General features: G+C 40.2%; 1 long non-coding RNA gene across 3 annotated transcripts; it reads left to right on the top strand.

Moving 5' to 3' along the window:
• The first annotated feature begins 8,435 nt into the window (after positions 1-8,435).
• On the top strand, positions 8,436-16,096 carry LOC131219214 (uncharacterized). Of its 3 annotated transcripts, XR_009158055.1 has the most exons (7): positions 8,442-8,659; positions 9,122-9,267; positions 9,341-9,761; positions 12,503-12,656; positions 13,263-13,631; positions 15,562-15,741; positions 15,830-16,096. It is a non-coding gene; the product is annotated as an uncharacterized LOC131219214 (long non-coding RNA). The 3 variants fall into 3 exon arrangements; XR_009158056.1 differs by having other exon boundaries at positions 8,436-9,267; positions 12,795-13,631; XR_009158054.1 differs by having other exon boundaries at positions 8,446-9,267.
• The last annotated feature ends 2,647 nt before the right edge of the window (positions 16,097-18,743 follow it).

Raw genomic sequence — 18,743 nt, 5'->3', positions numbered from 1 at the left:
ATCAAGCTGATATTTGTGGATTCCTTCATCCAGGTTGTCCATCAATGGACAGTGAGATGGGCTCCACCAACTGGATGCTCGGAAAAAAATCTGGACGGCCTAGATTTCGGCTGAACCCATTAAGTGGGTCACACACCCTATCATCACCATAAAAAAAATAAATGAAAGGGAAAGAGAGAAAAAGAGAGAGGGAAAAACGGATGGTGGAGGGACCCTGCCACTATGGGCCCCTCTCTCATATAATGCATACTTCAAGTGGGCCCTCTAATCATTAAAATCATACAAAATCACCCACCTAAGATCTCCTCTTCTTTCTTCCACCAATGCGATCTAGAGCTCGAATGGGTGTGATTCAACGGTTGGGATTGGCTTTGAAGGATTGGATTAGATGGTAGGGAGTGGGCCACACAAAGCTCCTCCCATGGAGAGCCATGGACGTGGGGTGCTCTCATGGTGCTTGGGAGAAAAAAATGAGAGAGAGATGAGAGAGAGAGAGGATGTAAGAAAGAGAGGGATGGGTGAGTGATGGGGTGAGTGATGGGTGTACTTGAAAAGGGATGGGTGGAGAGAGGGAGAGTTGACTTTGGGTTGCTTTTTGGGTAAGGTGACATGTACTTGATTGATTTGACCTATTGTAGAGATTCTCTCCGTATTACAACGCGCGGTGTTTTCCTCGAACTGAATGCAGGCCCACATCTCCTGGACCGGGTCTCGCCTTGGCGCATAATATGCGGCGTCAGAACCGCGGCGATGGCGCGGTCGCAAGGGTATAAGTTTCGAATCAATCCGACTCTGATATACGGGGCACGACTCATGATCACGTGCAAACGTCAATAACAGATCGCGGGTCACCGAAATTCAACCGGGAGGACCCGAAGGCTTACGGAACGGTACGGTTAGGATACGGGTCTTACAGGTTTATCCTAAAATTTTTAAAAATTGGTTGGTACTTCGACGAGTCGAACCGAACCTTAGACTAATCGAGATAACAGAATTTTTGCCTATAAATAGAGGACATTTCTTAGAATTATTCATCAATTTCAAGCGTAATCAAGCCATCACTCTGAGAGATAAGTCCCTGCAATTGTGAAGCTATTACTAATTCATTTTAGATTCTTTTATAGCTTTTTGTATTTGATTTTGAGATCTCTTTATTCAATTCTATTCCATTAAAAAGGGAATTTTGATTTACCCTTTTGAGATTAAAATCAAATCAAGCTAGCCTCAGGTTGACTTAATTTAAAAATCATTTAGACTTTGAACCCTTTCATTTGTAAGATTAGACATTGAACATTTACGTCTACATCGAATTGGTTCTACCGTGCTACATCGAAAGAAGAATATTCAGATAAGTACAATTTCATTTTCTGTATTTTTGGTTTGTGAGATTCAACCGGGAAAATCTCATTGTGGGGTTTTTGTGATTGTGTAAGCCCATTTGAAAAACACAATTGTGAAGGTTTTAAGGTGGACCTTGGAAAACCTTATTTCCTAATGAAAGCCAATATCCCGTGAGTGTGGATATTGGGAGTGGAGTAGTTGTGTGGCTGTTTACGAACAGTTGGTGTACACACATGAACCACTATAATTCTTAGAGTTTGGATGATGGTTGTGATGTATGTGTGGTGCTAAATCTTGTAATTTTCTTTATGCGCTTGTGGTGAATGTTATAATAATTTAGTTTATTTCCTTAACCTCATTCTCAATTTGAGTTTTTGATACTTACCAATGTTTTAGACATTAGGTTATCCTACCATAAACCTTGGTTTTTGGTGAAAGGTTGTCCTTAGAACTCAGTTTGTATCAACCTCTCAAGACTAATGCAATTGAGGTTGCTATTTAATTGTGCTATCTGTCTTTGTATTCTGTATTTATTTTTATTTGGCATAGTCCTATTCACCCCCCCCCCCCCCCCCCCCCTCTAGGACCTAAAGCTCGGCCTTTTCACGACCACTTATCGAATTTCTTCCTATGTTATAGTTTGAGCAATAGCAAGTGCAGATCTATGAGATCCAACCCTTTGCGGCTGTGACCCTTCTACTTGTTGTTCATTATTGTTCATGGTAGCTGTAATTGGAGGAGCAGGGACCTAAGTGGCATTATGGGTTAATGTCGTTAATGCCTCTTAAAGGTTCCTACATTCTACCATTAAGAGGGTGTGTGGGTGTGCCATCTCTGCTAAGCGCTCATCTGGTGAAAGCAGATCAGTTTGACTAGTACACATCATAAAGACTACTACTTCTTTACTCCTCGGTTGGTCTGATACTGAAGGAGGAGATGCATACATCGTCATTGATGACATTAAGAAAAATAAGCCGCTACTCGACCCAAAACTAGTGCATTGCCGTCTCGGGGAACTAGCGACTCAGAACGTAATTTTCTCGATGTAGAAGCTTGCACTGAGTCTATTACTAGGGGTATCATGGGTGAAGGTTCAATTGTCACGATGACTTCCCCTTTATCCTTCTAAACTCTCGGTAAACTAGCAGTGGAGGTCTTTACCATCATAATCATCAGTGAGGGGAAATCTTGTAGGGTGAAGGGCATTTTAGTCCTTCCTAGGTAGAATGAAGGTGGAGCTAGGGCTGGATTGCACCATGCAGTATTCCGCATGATTGATTCTCTTATCACCTTTCTTCTCTTGGACTTTACTACTGTCCATTCCCCGTCAGCTTTCTGCGCCACGGGTGAAGCAAAAATCACTCCCACCATTGCTCACAGTTGTTCGCTTCGCACTATAGTTGTCTCAACTTTCTTTAGTATTCTCTTTACTGATATTTCAGCCTTGCCTACGTAAGCTATAACAAATCCATTGGGCGTAAAGTAAATGGTCACATTAGTAGGAAGAGAAGCCATTGCGATTGCACAAGAATATGGTACCTGCCATTAGAACAAGTCACCATTAGTTATACTGATTAATTTAAATTGCATTTTATTTTAGAGATGAAGAGAGGAATGTTCCCATTGATTCGCCATTTTGGCACCTTCACAACCCCTTTTGATGATGAACATCTTTCAATTGTTTCAATGCTATTATTAGGCATAGATATTTCAACCATATATTTTGGGCTTGATCCCTAGCAGAGTCGTCATTTTCTTAGGACAAAATATTGTTTTGTTTTGGTTTTCGGGTTGAGATATCTATATTCTAACATAACCAGGATAGATCAAATGAAAGAATGCTCATCATCTAAGATTTTATTAATTTGAGTTCTTATTACATTCCTTATATTGTCCTTGATTCTAAAAAAGGATGTAATCAATTGTATAACGTTAAGTTGCAATTAAGAATAGTAATTTTGGTAGCATTTTAGCACCGTAGAGTGTTTGTCGAAATGATAGAAGAGTTGTACAGGTTTGAAACATTGACTTCATGCTAATACGCGAGTTAAAAGACTTAAATTGATAATCTATAACCTTTCTTACACAGCCAACAATGGCTTTCCTTAATAATTTATGCATAACGATTGTTGCATGGTCGCGTAAGGCAACCCTGTTGCTCGGTCGCGCAATAAGCTAAATTCCAGCAATTCTCCTTTCTCTTTCTTCCTTGACTCCACAAACTTCTCAATACCTGAATTCTACAATCCAAGTGCTTTCAAATATTTTTCGTATCTAAATGAGAGGAAGGAGTGGGGTATTTATAGGCATTCACATGTGTAAAACCCCAAATTCCATTCAACATTTTAGTGTTTTGTGGTGGCATAACAGCTCCCACTGCTTCTTGCCCTATTGCACGATCACGCAACATAATCCTGTTGTGTAGTCATGCAATAGGCTCACAGCTTCTTCCCTTTCTCTTTTTCTGCACATTCATGATTTCTTTATGCAGCTTCAAAACATTACCTCATTGTGTGGTCATGTAACTCATTGTTGTTATGCAGTCACGCAACACCACTTATGAAGTTGCACAACATCTTCAAAATCTACGTAACAACTTTAAAACCCACATAACACCTTTAGAATCCATACGACAACTTTAGAATCCGTACGACAACTTTAACACCCGTAGAACACCTTCAAACCTAAACAATAGCTTCGGAACCCCCAGAACAGTTCAGAATCTGCACAACAACTTCAGAACCCACGCAATAGCTACAGAATTTGCACAATAGCTTTAGAACCCACACGACACCTTCAGAACCCGCACAACACCTTCAGAACACATTAATGAATTTTTATGCCATAACAGAAGCCCATATGAAGAGATCTTTCTATAAGCAATGAAGGTCAAAGACAATGGGTGTAGCAATTTCCTAAGTAGTAGTGGGATATAAGAATAAAAGAGGCTGACAAGATGACCTAAGAACCCAATTATAGGGCATCTTATAGGTTAGGACATTTACTTTCTGTTTTAGTTTAATAATGTACAATCGACCAACCATGGTCAAGCCACACATTTTAGATTTTGAAGATTTATTAATAAATAAAGGTAATTAAGTACTCACAATAGGAGTATTCGTTTCAAATATGGGTGTGGCAAACACGCGCAAAAGTATACCCACCACCAATGTTTAAATAAAAATTGGCCTAGGGTTGATCCTGAAAATTCACATATATAAAAAATATGGAAAAAGGAAGTCATAAACTGAAGCTCGCTCATTGATGCTTTACGATGTGCCTCATAGCTTCATGGGCCAAGTGCAATGCCTTCAATTGTTCAGCCTACCAGTAGGAATCTCGGCTTTGAATGAACGAACACGTTGTAGTGCCTCTTGTCCTCATTCGAGTACCCACTTCTTATTATCGAACTACCTTTCCAGTGCTGTAGCAACCTCAACACGGCGTTCCATTGTAGGTTGCTCATCAACCTCCTCTAGCTTCTTCCGTAACACCACCTCCTTGTTGAGGGTCAAATATTGCATATCAGACCCCAGTTATTACCTACTTTTATGAACATGATGTTGTTTAATGGCCCGATTTAATTGTGTTTATGATGTAGGGTGTATTTACGAGCTTGGATTGAAATAGGATGCTAAAAGCATGGATTTAATGCTCATGAGTCACCAAGGTAAGGAACGGACCCCAGGGGACCAAGATCGACGGATTTGCATGCCAATGATCCAAGAAAATTGAGAAATTAAAACTCAAGTGGGCTGAAAGTCAGCTGGAATGCAAGATCACAGGGTTTCTACCGTCCCTTTAGCTCGAAACTTCGTATATGGCCTGAGGGCCATACATTAACCGTACACATCAAATTTTAGCCATTAGATCCGTGTGAAAGTGGCCCAATGGATAGATAAGCCCACAAATCTTTGATTTGGGGCCTACATGATATCTGGATATACTTCAAATTCGGTCTCAACCCCTTAAATGAAGTGATAAACAAGTTAGATGGATCAGATTTCTCGAATACATCTCAGTGGACCCCATACCGTGGTGCGTGTGCACCGTGTACAAGAGAACCCACCTTGCACTAGTATCAGCATTGGCCAAAATTTTCTCAAAAAAACCAAGAAAACCTCCAGCGTCTTACACACGGTGGTTGTTTTTGAGTAATGGGGCCCACCCATCATCCATTTTGATGATTCGAGCTGTTCATTCACTCAAGAGGGTGTCCATAACCCTCACCTAGGTGACCTTTTGACACCATGAAAGCTGTTCCAAAATCTTAGCAGTTAAACGTAAGATAGATGGCGGAGTAGACAAGCTCATGGGCCACACCGATTTCACTCCAAAAATGCTCCTTCTCGGATGGTTTTTCGTCCTAAACCAATGGACAGTGGATTTTCCACTTGGCTTCAATAAACGGGCCAACGCACGAAATAAAGTCGACTTGTGGTGACTCTGTTTCTCAACAGGGAGTTGCGGACACTGATCTGTACTGTGGGCCATTTGAGGAGCATGATGAGGATCATCTCGGGCATCTAGACCGTCCAAATTAAGCCCATGAGACGGCCGACCGCTCCCAAGATGCCTGTCCAGATCATATTCTGGAAAGGACTTTCGGTTTCTTGTTTTTGATGGTTGTTGCGCAAGGAAGTCACCATGGTTTTCTCCACCGACTCCAGCTGTCTACTCACATCTCTTGTGTGGAAATTCTCCACCGATTCCTGCTTTACATGCAGCCACCGACCGCCATCAGCTATAAGAGAAAGAGACATGAGAGAGAGGGGGGGGGGGGGGGGGGGGGCAACCAATCCTGGACGTGGAGCAGAGAGACAGAGAGAGTAGAGTTAATTTTTTTTTTCTTTTTGTTTATTTTATTTTTGTTAAGGGATTTAGCCTAATCATTTTGCTAGGCTAAACCTCTTAGCTAGGGCTAAGAGGTGAAGTTTGTAGCGTGATTAGGAAGGTGGCTTTACTTTGATTCATGGTTATTGAACTCTTATGGATTCTAGTTTGATTATAAAGGAATACTTTTAGTTTTTAATGGTTTATTGTGACTCAAATTACATTATATCTGCAATAGCTTTGAGTATGTTCTTTTCATTATGAGATTGTGAACTTAGGAACCTTGTTGTTCACCATCGTCTCATGGGCATGGTTGGGTGATGGAATCCTTCCTACCTTTCACAATTCTCTCATGATTGGCTGTGAGATTAGTAAATTGCTATTGTTTTCCATAGTCTCCTGGGCATGGTTAGGTGATGGAATCACTTCCAAATCTGCACCAATCGTATCTGTTGATGATTAGATGCATGAGATGTTCAGAGATCTAACAAACCTCCTCTTACCAACTGGATAAGATAGGACTCTGATTCCAGTTGTGTCCTTGAATTATGCAAGGTACCTTCCCAATTGCTACAAGTCACTACAAGAAAGTAGGCCTTTAGCCTCAATTTTTTAGCCTCGGTTCAAAAGAATGAGGCAAAATGTGCTTTTTAGCCTCAGTTGTAAAGGAACTAAGGTTAAAAGTTCCTTTTTTGCCTCGGTTGGTCAGAAACTGAGGCTAAAAGTTTGCTCTTTTGCCTCGGTTGGTGAACAACTGAGGCCAAAAGTCTACCCTTTTGCCTCAGTTAGTAAGCAACCGAGGCTAAAAGTCTGTCCTTTTGCCTCAGTTGGTAAGTAACTGAGGCCAAAAGCTTACCTTTTTACCTCGGTTAGTGAGAAATTGAGGCTAAAAGTCTGCCCTTTTGCCTCGGTTGGTGAGCAACTGAGGCTAAAAGTTTACCTTTTTGCCTTGGTTGGTGAAAAAATGAGGCTAAAAGTCTGCCATTTTTTAGTCTTAGTTGAAAAAATGAAAGCTAAATGTGTTTTTTAGCCTCGGTTACTAAGGAACTGAAGCTAAAAGTTCATTTTTCGCCTCAGTTGCTAAGGAACTGAGGCTAAAAGTCCACTTTTTAGCCTCAGTTGCAAAGGAACCGAGGCGAAAAGTCTACTTTTTAGCCTCGGTTGCATAGGAACCGAGGCGAAAAGTCCACTTTTTAGCCTTAGTTGCATAAGAACCGAGGCGAAAAGTCCACTTTTTAGCCTCAGTTGCATAGGAACCAAGGTGAAAAGTCCACTTTTTAGCCTCAGTTGCATTAGAACCGAGGCGAAAAGTCTACCTTTTAGCCTTAGTTGCACAGGAATCGAGGCAAAAACTCTACCTTTTAGCCTCCGTTGTACAGGAACCGAGGCGAAAACTCTACCTTTTAGCCTCAGTTGCACATGAACCGAGGTGAAAAGTCTACCTTTTAGCCTCAGTTACATAGGGACCGAGGCGAAAAGTCTACCTTTTAGCCTTAATTGCACAAGAACCGAGGCAAAAACTCTACCTTTTAGCCTCAATTGCATGAGAACAGAGGTGAAAAGTCTACCGTTTAGCCTTAGTTGCCAGGAACCGAGGTGAAAAGTCTACCTTTTAGCATCAGTCGCACATGAACCGTGGCGAAAAGTCTACCTTTTAGCCTTAATTGCATAGGAACCGAGGCGAAAAGTCAACTTTTTAGTCTCAATTACATAAAAGAGGCTAAAGGTCTACCATCTAAACCATAGTTATCAACTGCACCATTTTAGTACACACGTCATATGTGTGTGATATTTAGACCGTCCATCTGTCTAGACTTACCATGGATGGGCCCATTAATGAACCTGATTTAGTTAGGTTGATCCCAACCACCAATTAAAACATTTGGCCATCACCCTCCCCAATGTCCATTATAGTTCCCTTTGATGTGGGCCACCTGAATTATGCATCACTCATCTGGATCAATTAGATTTGATGAATTCACTCCTCATTTAGACCGTACATCTCAAAAATCACTCCAGTCCACAGTTCAGGTGGCCCATATCCCAGCCTGAGGTTACAGTAATTACCACACATTGGGTCCTGGTCAAAAATCATTTTCACAATCTGATTTTGTCGAGAGCTGGTCTACTGTGATAGTTCGCCACCATTTTAAAAATGGTAGTGATTTATCCTTGTATCGTGTGGCACTGATGATATATCAGCCTGATTTTTAGAGATTGTATCCGTACACTAGGAGTTGCCTGACGAGTGACTTTGATCTTACACACCTGTGCCTTGATTTCACGTGTGAGGCCAGTCGAAGGAATACACTAGCATTTCTCAGTTAATAAGTTGACCATAGCAACCATACTTCAGCTCCTCTTCTCTGCTTCGATCCACGCCCTCTCTCTCTCTCTCTCTCTCTCTCTCTCTCTCTCGATTGGAAGAAGGAGAGCTGCTAGAAGACCTCCTTATTATTCAGATCCAGATCCAAATCAATTCAAGGTAAGCTCGATTCTTTTCATTTCGCTCCTTCCGCTCCTTTTCTCTCGATCTCAGTTTCTCGAAAAAGAGCTGAAACCCTAGTCTCCGCCCCTTTTCTCTCGATCTCTCCTTTCATTTTTCTGGCGATTTCTGATCTTTAATCGAGAGATTCATACCCAGAAAGCTCGTAGATGCGAAAATACGTGTCTTCTGAACTTAGAATCTTCAATCGGCTGAAATGGAAGCAGATTCAGCTGCGGAAGCTCTTAGTTGTGAAGATCTGTGATTTCCGCAGCCTAGATCTTCGATCGATGATATATATAGAAGCTGTGTTTACCTTATTGGAAGGGATATCAATCGATCTGTGCTTCTTTTTTTGCCTGATCGAGACAATTCGATTTTAGAAGATCTGCGATTTCTGAGGTTCTGATCGTCGATATTTTAAGTGGGAGAGATCTCCTGCCTTTTTCTCTGTTCTTTCAGATCTAGGGATTTTACTCGAAAGAAAGCTTTTGCACACATCAGCGGCTTAGATATCCTCTTTTGAGGTCTAGATCTTTGATCTGATGCGATTGGAGTAATTGCAACTTCTGCCTTGAGCAATTTACATTCTCGTCCTGCATTTGGAGGTAATGTTGGAGGAGCCAAAGTTTTGGACTGGGGAGAAGGCTCAAGATGAGTTGAAGGTAACCAAATTTGAAGGAATTGTTTGCTTCTGAGTCCTTGCTATCTGCAATAATCTAGAAATATTTAAATTTCTGTGTTATTTTATTCTGCATGTTTACAATAAATGGTTGAGTTGTACTAGTTTTTTGTGAATGGGTTTTCTTTTGTTATTTCCTCCTATAATTGTGCCTTTTCATTTCACAAAATGCTGCATCTAGCATTAAATCATGGTAAGTGAATGCAGCTCATCCGAGTTCTTCATCATCTCATGATTAGAGAAAATTGATATTAGTTGTCATGTAATCCATAAACCTTCAAAATGTAATGATGGCTACTTAACTTATTTGCTACTTAACATGAGAGTATACACCAATTTCCGTGCAAGCCAGGTAGGTCACAATCTGCTTCTCACGTTAGATAAACAAGGGGCATATACACCCATTTTCATGCAGGCCAGGTAGGTCACAATCTGCTTCCCACGCTAGATGAATCTCAGCTTTTTGTTATCTTTTCTTACTGAGATTTGAGCTTCCCTATCTCTAGATTAGGTTTTCTCTGCTATTTTTGGGAGATTTTGCTAAACTTGATAGATCAGAACGATCTAGGGTTAGGTTTTGGTGCTTGTAATGGTTTGATTTTATGGTAGATCTGTTCGTATATTTCATGTTTGGATTATGGTTATCAGTTTTGTTCTATTGTCTTTTTACTGAAATGGAGTAGAGGAGATGTACTGTTTGGTTAGTATGGAAGGCGATCTAGCATATCAGTAGCTTTTCTGATGATGCAATGGAAAATTATAGATCTGTTTTCCTTTTAGATCTCATTGTTTGAAGTTTTGATTTTATTTATTTATTTTCTTTCTTTTTCATTTCAACCATCTCCACTGTATTAAAAGGCAAAGGAAAGGCCCTATTAAGGCACTCTGGCAAGTGCCTTTTGAAAATTTCGGAGAATGGGTACTTTTGATTCATGAGAAAAAACGTGGATACCCTTGGTAGAGTAGGACAATCCGGGTAAAAAACAACATGTACGGCACATCAAACTTTCCTATTATTTTATGATGTGAGTAAGATTCACAACACAATTATGAAGAGATCTTCTGCAAGGTCTCTTCTTATTCTGAAGATAAGTGGTGTGCTGTCAGGCCAATGGACCATTGGCATCAATACAGGATTGAATTGTCATTCATGATCTAAAGAAGAATACATATTCATTCAGGACAGATAGGAAGAAGTTCAAACTTGAAACCTGAAATCAGAGGTGTGGCTCAACCAGAGGTAGTTTTTAGCTGGGATTCATTTATGTGTGATCTTTTACATATATATTTATGTTTTATTACATTTCATGAGTTTTTTGTAGTTCACCATCATGGGTTTTGTGATCCTTTTGTTTTTTGTAGTTCACCATCATTGAATAGTTCACCACCATAGTTCATACGTTCCAATGTGCCAAATGTGTGCAAGAGCCTCATGCTTGTCCAAATCCAAACAAGGTGCTTGACAAATGACAGGCACAAAACAAAATAGTCCATCCATACAAGCTAAGTTCATATACCCTTTGTTGGACATACGCATTTAAAAAGCTTTATATGAACAAAACTTTGTTTTTAACCAAACAAGCCCTTAATGCTTGTTTAATATGCATATAGGAGCAAGATTTAGTGCATAAGTACGAGAGTAATAATTCATACCTAATTAGGGTTATGAGTTCCCAGGCAGGGCCAGGGCTCATCCATGTCTAATACGAGGATCTAGGACCAGAGGCCAGATCTAGACCAAGCCCTTGTCACTGGGCAGAATCATAGAGCCCATGTCCAGCCCATTGCAGGAAAAGGAAGGCCGTAGCTGAGCCACCATAGCCCTCATAAGTTCATTTGGCTAGACCTGAGGTCAAATCCAGCCCAACCCAACCATGTGGTAATAAGTCAATTAGCCCATCTAGGTTGACCTGCATTTTTCCGGGTCATGCACTTCCTATCATGCCCACTCTCTGGGCTTGGGCTTGGGTTTGTCTCCTTCTAGAGCAGTCCGGTTGGGGTCGGGCCCATCCTCTAGACCCATAAGGGCCCAAAACATTAGAACAACAATTTGACAATATTGCTCCTAATTCATTGTGAGAAGTAATTAGGATTGGGTAGTTTTGGTATATTGAATGCATAAACTTCCCAACACTCCCTTTACTCTCTCACATCAGTACTATGGCGAATCCTTCTCTCATAACCCCAAACAATGGTGATGTGAATTTTGCTAGGCTCACTTGCCCGACCGTCTATCAGCCTCAGTCTTGGCTCCTCATGCCTAGAGCACAATCTGGTTGGTTTCAGGCCCATTCTCTAGTCCCATAGGCCCATATCATATTTAAAACATTAGAACAATTCAAAAGGATGAAATTGCCCCTAATTCATGGGAGCTGTAATCAGGATTTCATGCATAAATTGCCCAACAGCTGACTCTCCTCTTTCTCTCTCATTTCTTTGCAACTAAGAAGAATAAGCCTCTCTCTCTCTCTCTCTCTCTCTCTCTCTCTCTCTCTCTCTCTCTCTCTCTCTCTCTCTCTCTCAAAAATAAATAAATAAATAAATAAAACTAACTTTCAGGAACTACCTTCTTTTAGGAATTCTGCGATGTTAGCCATGTCTCAATCTGCATACAGTTGTCTCCTAGAAGCAGGTTCATTTGTTCTGAGTCTGTTTAAGCAGGGCCCAATTCACTTTGACATGATAGATGCCTATTTTGACATTCTTTTTCATCCAAAGCTCACTGTTTCTTGTGTTGGAACATTTGTTGGTGATTGCAATCATCTTTGTGCATCTTTAGCCTGGTTTGGAGACAAATTGGCCAAACATGTATGAATGTCATGGTTAGCAATTCTTTTGGCAGGAATTTTCCCATGATTTGCAGATTTTGAGGTTCCCATTAAATTCATGATTCTTTTTACAGGTATTAAGACGCCTTGCACAAAATCGAGAGGCTGCCCGAAAAAGTCGTTTGCGAAAGAAGGTACTCTCTTGGAAGGATGGACATTCAAATACATGGCCACGTATGACATAGATCTTACAGTTGTTATTAAGCCAACTTGATTTATGTTTCACTTTGCAGGCCTATGTTCAACAACTAGAGTCCTGGTCGGTATATTGTATTAGTATTGCAGTTTCTTTCTTCCATTCATATTTTGAGCATGCTCTTGATATGGTTGCAGCACTTTATCACCAATTAGGAGATACTGAGGAGCCAAACGATGGCAATGCCTCAGTGAAGAAGAGAACTAATGTGTTACTTCTTGGTGATCGCCTTGGAGATCTAGGAATGTCTGATGGTTTGAACTATGAGAACCAAATTGCTGTCGGATTCTTGTAAGTAAATCACTGCCTTTCTGTCTTTTGTAGTTATAAATTGTCAGTTTTCCTTTTTCCTATGAACTGTTACGTGTAGATTAATGGTCTTAGTTGAATTTGTTGGGGTTATGTTTCAAAAACTTGTTCCATCAGCAGAATTCCATGGGAAAGACTAATCTATACAGGATGGGCCTCGCATGCAACGCGTGTGAGAATTCTTTGGGAAGTCTTTTGTATAAGAGTCCCTCCAGAAAAGGTAACTATATGGAGGAAGAATTATTTTTGGAGGGAGAATTTTATCTGTATGAAGGGTAATTGTGTCAGTTAAATTCACATGAGAAATTGAATAGAGGAAGGGGCTGTGGCTAGTATTGCTCCCTATTGGTTACTTGGGCCGCTGGTTAAATTTCTTGGGTGACTGGCTGAATTTCTGGGCCGCTGGTTGTGTTTCAGTTCAGGATGCATTTGCTTTGTGTGTGTTTGTCTTTTGTTTTGTTTTATATGTTGTTCGCTGTGGAGTGACAATAGGGTCACCTTCCTCTGCGCTTTTTTTTTTCCTCAATGATTCCGTCAATAAAATAGAATAAAATAAAATAAAACCAAGTGATATTATTATTGGTGCAGGTGAATGTTAACTTGGCTGGACTGCTTGCACTGGTGCTGCCATGTGGATTGATTGAAGGTGGACCTGCCGGCCTTCCTGTTGGACTTGAAATGATTGATGCTCCCTTTGATGAGGTATTGAACTGCCTTTCTTGTTTCTGAGAACATGCTGTTTCCGGTTCAATGACTGAGAATTCGTGCCTTCTCCTTCCTTTCTCTGTTTTCTTCTTATCACATTGCTGTCGATTTTGTTCATATGCATCCGTAACTGAGATTGCCATTTTCCTTTTCTGGTTTGAGCTTTTCAACATATTTCAAATGATTTCCGAAAATATTAGGCAGACATTCAAGTTTCAGCGACAAAAAGAACCCTAGAAATTCAATGTTCAGGTAATCTTTACATCTGTTCGAGGTAATTCACATCTTTTTTGGTTCGATCGATTAGAATAGAATTTGAGAATTTTTGGATCGATTGATGAAGATTTTTCTTCTTTTATTTGCATCACTGTTAATTTCACATGAAATATCTAGAAATTGAGATATGACTATCTTTGTGGGATTTGAGAAATTTATAAATGAAAGATAAGGATCTGATATGATTTGTATGTGATTTTCTTTTGATTTTGTGTGGAAGTATCATGCTGTATGACTTGATTGATATTTTTCCTTACTGATTTATGATTTTATTTCTATTGATTCCACATGGACTAGCTTCTATGTTTCTTGTGCATATGTTTCAGAACTTGGTTTGTACAGTAGCTTCTTTGTTTTGCAATTAAGTTCAAATTCGAACCTGTTTTCTTCTTCTTGTTGATTATTGGCACAGTAGTCGCATGTTTCTCAGGTGCCTTTTATATATATAAAATAAAAAATCTTGTACAACTCATATCTTGTTTTCTTCTTGTTCTTGTTCTTTCTTCTTATCTTCTCTGACTATCTAGAAATTTTCATAAATTTCATGTTTAAGAGTGAGCACATGCTCTGTGATTTATTTCACATCCACATGAAGACTGCAATATTGAAGCAGCAGGTTCAACATAGAATGCCTTCTTAGCATGCAATTGATTATGCACTTTGAAATTGAAGGGGCTAAGTGCTGATTTTAAGGCCAGATTGTTGACTTCAAATGAATGCACCTGTTGAAAATCAGTTAAAAAAGACTGTTTGGCTTGATCTTGTCATAACCTTGCTATTTAGATCTCCTATGAGGGTTTTGTACATTAGAATCCATATATTATTCATGTATCTATGGCTTCTAAGAGATTTGGCTCACATCATGCTATGATGTTTCTAAGTAAAATGTTGAGAAGATGATGAATGTTTGGCCATCGACAAGGGTGGTGGATAACTGGTGCTTATAAGTTCAGGCTGTTTCTCAGTCACCGTCCCATACATTCTTCAAAAAGCTCTAATACAGGAAGAAAAACTGTCTGACTACATCCATTGACTGAGAATTGAAGACCAATCATGAGATTGCGATGCATGGAGGTCAGGGAAGGTTTTGTTTTGGGGGAACAATGTGAAGGAAGGAGACTATTTGGTGAGAGTGGATACTGTAGAATGTGGAGGCAAATAGATAAAGGACGGTAGAGGCAGAAATTTAGGATACATAGGAGAGAAAATAGATAAAGGATGGTGAGAGTGGATGCAAGTCAGTTCAATAGTGCATCCGTGCGCACAGACTTAACTGATTTGAAGTTCGAATGGTTTAACTAATTTGAAGTTCGATTGATTTTTTTAGAGTGACTTACTATACCACTCCATTGATGTTTGCATGTTTGAAAATATATTCTCTTCATTCAATGAGCGTATGTTACTTTATTAATCAAAGATGGTTTCAGCCATCTTACTAATGGATCGTGACTCTGCAGTGTTTTTCTTTTTACCCGTCCAAACTTGCTTTTTATTTCTCGGACAATTTTTCATTTTCGTGAAGGGAAATATAATGGAACTTGGACTTGATGCCGTGGTTATTTGATTTCCTTACAGGTCCATTATCGTTTTCAACAAACACTTTTCAGGTGATGGTCTTCTAAAATGCAAGGAACTGGGCTTGTCAAAGAATGAGATGAAGAAGCTTCTACCCGTCATCGATGCCAGCTCTTCTGATTCAAGTGACCTTATGCTTACCAAGCATTTTTTAATAGATGTGTGTTGGTGGGCATAGGCCAAGTTCTGTCTTTCTGCTTCTATGTGCATGCACAAATACATGTGCATGCTTGTGATTGTCTGTGTACACACATTTAAATATGAATGCACTCATGTTTAATTGCATATTTCAAGCTTGGAGTTTTCTGAATTGGATCTGTGATTGTTTTAGGAACATTTGATGGCGTCTTGAAGCTTATGGTTCATGCTGGCAGAAGTCTGCCTAAAGCTATCATGATGATGATACCTGAGGCGTGGCAAAATGTTAAAAACATGGATCGTGATAGAAAAGCCTTATACGAATATTTTTCAGCTCTTATGGAGCCATGAGATGGACCTGCACTTATATCATGTAAAGTTTATGCTGGAATTGCTTCATGCTTTAATGATTTTGCATGTGACATGAGTATTTTGAACTTATATTTATTGTATAAATGCAGTTACTGATGGCCGCTATCTCGAAGTGACAATGGACCGGAATGGATTGCGCCCCGGTCGCTTTTACATCACACAGTGGACGCGTGATCATGGCCAGTGAGGTTGGTGTTGTAGACATCTGCCAGGAGATGTGGCTAGGAAAGGAAGACATCTGATCGGTCCAGAAGGGGATCTTACTGAAACAGTTCATGTGGAAAGCTATGTGGCAGTTCATGTGCCTTTGTATTTTGTTTTGAAAAAATTAAATAGACCATTAATTGTTTTGTTGATATTGTGCTGAATTGTTGTCTTGATGAATGTTAAATGGGTGAAATATGCACAGGTTCAATCATTTGTTAATTATGATATTGTTAGCTTTGGATGATAGAGAAATGAGGTCAAAAACTGAATTTAGCCTTGGTTGATGCCAAAAGGGGCTAAATCCATCTTTAGTCTCGGTTTTGCCTCAGTTACATAAATTGAGACTACAACTCCCGTGGCTAAAGGCTTTAGCCTCGGTTGCTGAGAACTGAGGTTAAAATTAGTTTTAACTTCGGTTGGAGGCAATTGAGGCTAAATTTGGATTTAGTCTCAGTTGGAAACAAAGGAGGCTAAAATTTTGATTTAGCCTCATTTCGAGGAAACTGAAGCTAAAAAGATTCTTTTAGCCTCACTTGAAGAACTGAGGCTATAAAAGTCATTTTAGCCTCGGTTGCCAAAACTGAGGCTAAAGCCTTTAGCTACGGGGGTTTCAACCTCGGTTTGGATAATTGAGGCAAAACTGAGGCTAAAGGCTTTAGCCTCAGTTTTTAACCTTTTTAGCCACAGTTTTGAACCGAGGCTAAAGCCCCCTTTTCTTGTAGTGAGTGGATCCTTGGCACCCTAGTTCCCTACATTTGAATTTTACATATTTTAGTTTACTATTTCACCATTATTCCCTCATATTCAGTTAATTTAGATTTCATCTTTATCTAGTTCTAGTTCTGGTTATTTTCAGATTACGTATAAGTTTCAGTCCCCGTGGATTCGACCTCAGTCTTACTGAGTTTATTACTACATCACAACCCTATACTTGGGGGGTGAACACTCCTCATGGTTAATTACAAAGAATTCACCCTGCAAAATAGAGAGGCTTTCACTGCCTGATTCTGCATGTCAAATCGACCTGCAGCGATATCCGGACATTCCCAAGTAGCCTTATATTCATACAAGATAGACAGCATATCCTCTATAAGTGTCATTTTAAAGCCCTATACCTCATAAGCTCTGAGTGCTTGTTGAAAAATCACCAAGAATGTCTGGGATGAAAGCAAGTTCTCAAGAGGAGATTAAATTAAGTATGTCAAGCCAAAAGAACTGGTCAATGAAATATTGCAATCTATCAACACTCATGCATGTAGGTGGACCATCAAGCATCCCTCAAGTTACCATCAACCCCCTAGTGCAACTAAAGGGCTCAATAGCGGTGGCTCCCATAGAGCTAAAGTCAGCTAGACTTGTGGATAACGAGGAGAAAAGAGCACATAATTGCGCTTCATCGCCACCAGAGACGCAGACAGAAACATCAGTGTAAGGCCCATGAATCTCGAGGTATGAACCAACTGGGTTGTCAGCATCAACAAGGGCTTTTCCCTTCAAAACGTGTTTCAAAGGTGGAGCCACCTCAGTAAAACTGCCAGTTGAAGGAGAGACATCCTTGTGTGGATGTCTTCCCTAGTTGGCAGGAATGACATTTCCATCAACCCTAGCTATATGTGTTATGTCAGACGGAGAAGGGACTACCCTCTTAGTAATTGTTCGGCGGACCAAGGTAGGATTGTCGGCAAGCGCTAAAGTCATCTCACTAATAGAAGACTCCCCACTTAGAAATAGGAGGGGTGAAGTATCGGATGATAGGTACTGATCCACAAATATAGTAATAGATGTTTGATCCCCTAAACCGGGGGTTGACTTAAGTGCTCCAAGAGAAGTTAGGTCCTCACCCAATTTGAATGTAGGGAACGGCGACAGACCGATTGAGCTAGCAGTCGTAGTCTTCCATCAAGCACCTCCTCTGGAAGGGACCACTCATCTCACTTCTTTGATGGTGAAAGATTGCATGGATGAAGCAATCCTTCCTTCAACTTGCTAACATTTAAGGAGGGGCTTCATATTCTTACCCAAAGCACGATCTATGATTAAGAAGAAAAGGATGGGTGAGCTAAAAAGATTAATCATTCTGATGGAAAAAATGGTGGATGATGGTTACCCTTGGAAAAAGCAATGACGTCTAAACTTACGGACTGGCAGTCGAGGTATTTGGATGAGTAATAGGGCCCTCAACCTACGTGTGATCATGAATGTAAATTCTAGTGGTAGGATGACCACTTACACTTGGCTCCTTTTCGGATGGAGACTCCACCATCGGCCGCTTTTTCTTATCGATATCCGCCAAAGGAGTGTTTTTCATCTAGTCAGGGTGATTACTAGCCAAAAAAGGACTTCGAGTAGCTGATCAACCAGAAGAATGAGAAATAACACCCAGTAAGTGAACTGGAAAAACCAACAGAAGTCCCTCGTTTGGCCGAGACGACTGCTCCCATGGACTGATCAACTTGGGGGTCAGTTGGAAAAGGCATGTCATGTCTTCTACTTGAAGAAGGAAGTGTTAGGAGTCCTAGTAAGATTTTCACCAAGTATCATACTCAAGAATTATAGAGGAACGAAGCAAGCTGGAGTCTGGAAAAATAAATCTACCTGCAGAATCCTCAAATCCCTCTCGAACTGAACGAAGGTCATCCCATAATGGAGAAGTTCTCTTAACAAGGTATGGACATTCAATGAGGCATAATGAGGAAGAGGAATGCCTTGAACTAAAACAAATTGGCTCACACACAAGGTAGTCAGGTAGAATTCAATGCTAGTCTTGACATTGAGAATATGGACTAGGAATGTCCC

Source organism: Magnolia sinica, chromosome 11 (genome assembly GCF_029962835.1).
Source record: "Magnolia sinica isolate HGM2019 chromosome 11, MsV1, whole genome shotgun sequence".
In the NCBI taxonomy this organism is placed as follows: domain Eukaryota; kingdom Viridiplantae; phylum Streptophyta; class Magnoliopsida; order Magnoliales; family Magnoliaceae; genus Magnolia; species Magnolia sinica.
This window is presented reverse-complemented; position numbering and strand designations above follow the sequence as displayed.